This window comes from Pteronotus mesoamericanus, unplaced genomic scaffold (assembly GCF_021234165.1).
Source record: "Pteronotus mesoamericanus isolate MK-2021 breed Mesoamerican mustached bat unplaced genomic scaffold, CSHL_Meso_final contig_65, whole genome shotgun sequence".
Lineage (NCBI taxonomy): Eukaryota > Metazoa > Chordata > Mammalia > Chiroptera > Mormoopidae > Pteronotus > Pteronotus mesoamericanus.
In genome coordinates this window covers 10,602,872-10,606,914 of record NW_026555228.1, presented here as the reverse complement: position 1 = coordinate 10,606,914, position 4,043 = coordinate 10,602,872, and the positions used below count along the sequence as shown (strand labels likewise).

General features: G+C 36.4%; 1 pseudogene; it reads left to right on the top strand.

Moving 5' to 3' along the window:
- The first annotated feature begins 349 nt into the window (after nucleotides 1-349).
- On the top strand, nucleotides 350-1,939 carry LOC129076984 (importin subunit alpha-1-like; annotated as a pseudogene).
- The last annotated feature ends 2,104 nt before the right edge of the window (nucleotides 1,940-4,043 follow it).

Below are 4,043 nucleotides of genomic sequence, written 5' to 3'. Positions count from 1 at the left end.
TAATATAATCTTCATATAAAATAGACGTGGACGTTTTAAGAAAGAAAAATTAAGGACCTACCTCATTAATTAATACAAATGCAAACATCCTAAATGAAATACTATCAATTGTAGTATTTCAATAATTATAAAAATAATATTTTATTTAGAATATTTACATTTTAACATCTTAAAATATGCAACACAACCAGGTTAGGTTTAACTCAGGCATAAAAGTGTAACCAATAAATTGAATAAATAAGACTCGTGGGAGTGTTGGACGTTTTCAGAGCAACCGAACCGCAGCCTGTGCGCCTCGCACCATCTCCTGTGAAAAGACTAACCAGCTATCTCCCTTTGTCTCATAACCATGTCCACCAACGAGAATGCTAATTCACCAGCTGCCCGCCTTGACAGATTTAAGAACAAGGGGAAAGACAGTACGGAAATGAGGCGTCGCCGAATAGAAGTTAATGTGGAGCTGAGAAAAGCTAAGAAGGATGAACAGATGCTGAAAAGGAGAAATGTAAGCTCGTTTCCTGATGATGCTACTTCTCCACTGCAGGAAAACCGCAGCAACCAGGGCATTATAAATTGGTCTGTTGAGGACATTGTCAAAGACATAAATAGCAACAATTTGGAAAGCCAACTCCAAGCTACCCAGGATGCAAAGAAACTGCTTTCTAGGGAAAAACAACCACCCACGGACAACATAATCCGGGCTGGTTTGATTCCAAAATTTGTGTCCTTCTTGGGCAGAACTGATTGTAGTCTCATTCAGTTTGAATCTGCCTGGGCCCTCACTAACATTGCTTCCGGAACATCGAAACAGACCAAGGCTGTAGTAGATGGAGGTGCTATCCCAGCATTCATTTCTTTGTTGGCATCTCCCCATGCTCACATCAGTGAACAAGCTGTATGGGCTCTAGGAAACACAGCAGGTGATGGTTCGGTTTTCTGAGACTTGGTTATCAAGTACGGTGCAGTTGATCCTCTGTTAGCTCTTCTTGAAGTTCCTGATATGTCATCTTTAGCATGTGGTTACTTACATCATCTTACCTGGACACTTTCAAACCTTTGTCGCAACAAGAATCCTGCACCCCCATTAGATGCCGTTGAGCAGATTCTTCCTACTTTAGTTCGTCTCCTGCATCATGATGACCCAGAAGTATTAGCAGATAGCTGCTGGGCCATCTCCTATCTTACTGATGGTCCAAATGAACAGATTGAAATGGTTGTGAAAACAGGAGTTGTGTCCCAACTTGTGAAGCTCCTGGGAGCTACTGAATTGCCAATTGTGACTCCTGCGCTAAGAGCCATAGGAAATATTGTCACTGGGACAGATGAACAGACTCAGGTTGTAATAGATGCGGGAGCACTTGCAGTCTTTCCCAGCCTGTTAATGAACTCTAAGACTAATATTCAGAAGGAAGCTACATGGACAATGTCAAACATCACAGCTGGCTGTCAGGACCAGATACAGCAAGTTGTGAATCATGGATTAGTCCCATTCCTCGTTGTTGTTCTGTCTAAGGCAGACTTTAAGACACAAAAAGAAGCTGTATGGGCTGTGACCAACTATACAAGCAGTGGAACAGTTGAACAGATTGTATACCTTGTTCACTGTGGCATAATAGAGCCATTGGGAAACCTCTTAACTGTGAAAGATACCAAAATTATCCTGGTTATTCTGGATGCCATTTCAAATATCTTTCAGGCTGCTGAGAAACTAGGTGAAACTGAGAAACTTAGTATAATGATCGAAGAATGTGGAGGTTTGGACAAAATTGAAGCTCTACAAAACCATGAAAATGAATCTGTATACAAAGCTTCATTGAACTTGATTGAGAAGTATTTCTCTGTAGAGGAAGAGGAAGATCAGAGTGTTGTGCCAGAAACTACCTCTGATGGCTATACATTCCAAGTTCAGGATGGCACTCCTGGGACCTTTAACTTCTAGATTGTACAGCTGAGGCATAAAGTGTTGTTTGTTGTGTACTATGTTTGGTATAAGTTTGTCTTAACTGTTTCTCTACTAAGAACTCTTTTTAAATGTGGTTTATTATTGTAGCACTTTTTACAATGAAACTATACTTGAACAGTTCAAACTGTACATACTGTATGAAACTTCTCCTCTCAATGGGTTTCTTATTTCTATGTGAAACTTCTTATCTTACAGTGTCCTGTAAATAAAGATTAAGTTCCACCAAAAAAAAAAAGACTCATGGAGTAAAATCAGAAAACAACTTTGATACCCCTGTTGCCAATTTAAGTCCACTCTGTGGCATTAGATCTTCTTTTCTCTTGGATCAAAACCAAGGCAGCTCTATAACTGTTGTGTATTTTGGTCATGTTTTTATCACAGAAGAGTGTCAGTTTAATAAAGTATCAATAACAATTAAGCTTTAGTATTTCTTTGTAGTTACATCTTCTTCCATTTTTCATCTTAGGCCTACTATGAACTGGGTAGCTGAAGTAAGAAAGAGGATGTAGCTAGTATTTTCTCACTTTCTCCAAAGAGTGTTTCTAAAGACATTGCTCATGAGGGTTTGTGATCTTCCTTGAATTGCACAATAGGAGGAGATAGGTGAGAAGAGGAAGAATATAGTCTTTCTTGATTAATACTTCCATGAACCAGCATCAACATTGTCTGAGCCTAGTTGATGCTTAAAACCTATGTGTTTTGGGTACTGTTATGGGCTTTTTTTTTTTTGAGGCTTTCCTGTCCTTCATAGTCTCAAGCAAAATCAACCACCAACGTACTGTCTCTCAACATCTGGGTGACACATATGGAACCTTCAAGTGGTTCCACTGAAGCTTCTTTCCCTAGGCTTAAGGTGAATGTGAGCCCTGCTCTCAAGCCCTTCCACTGGGAAAACTTTACATGTAAAAATGCCTACAGCTTTGTTCTAATTCCCCTCCTAATTTCCATTCTTTTACTTGGCCTCTTCAGCTTATTTTAGATGTGGGTACTGGTGATCCGCTAAGATTCACAGAAGAAGTTTGCAACTATCTTTTTTACAGGACTATCATGGTGGTCTCACACCTCACATTGGAATGTGTTATTTATTGTCTCGGGGCCTCAGCCAAAACTGTGACTGAAATAGTTCCATTTTAAAATCCTGTTTCACAAGGTTGGCTTACCATTAGGAAAATCCATTAATGTAATTCAACACAATAAACAAAAAAAGGAGAAAATGTATTATATTCTCAATAGAAGCATAAGAATCATTTGATAAAATTCACTATGTATTTATGACTTAGTAATCTCTTACTAGCAATACAAAAGAATTTTTTAACATGATTAAGAGTATCTATCAAAAACTTCCAAAGTAAACATCGTACCTAATGGTTTAATGCTAGCAAGCCTGTTTTTAAAATAAGGATCAAGGCAAGAATACCATTATCTTTACTTAATTTCAACAGTTCACTGGAGATTCTATTCAGTATTGGAAGACAAGAATTTAAGAAAAAAATAAAATTTATTAGAATAGGAAAGTAAGGATTAAAACTACCACTGTGTATAGAATATATAATTATCTATAGAGAAGATACAAGAAAATTGATAGGAAAATTACTAGAATTGGTAAGAAAGTTCAGCAAATTTACTAAAGATAAGATCAATATGTTAAAATCTATTGTATTTCTGTCAGTAACAAAGTTAGAAAATGCAATTGTTTAAAAGTTGTTATTTTCAACAGCAATTTAAAAAGATACCCAGTAATAGATCTAACAAAAGATACCCATGATATTTATGGAGAAAATTATAAACAGTTATTATAAGACTTTAAGGAAAACCCAAGAAAATTGTGAAAAACACCTTGTTTGTGGAGAAGACTCAATGATCATAAATATGTTAATTGTCCCCAAATCAATCTAACAATTCAATATAATCTCAATCAAAAGATATTCATGGGAATAAGAAAACAAGATTTTAGGATGGAGGAAATGTGAGAAGGGACATATAAGAATTTCTATTATATTAATATTTAATTTCTTAATGTAGGTAGTTGATACACAGGTGTTAATTGTATTCTTTTTTATATTTCTGAAATATTAAGATT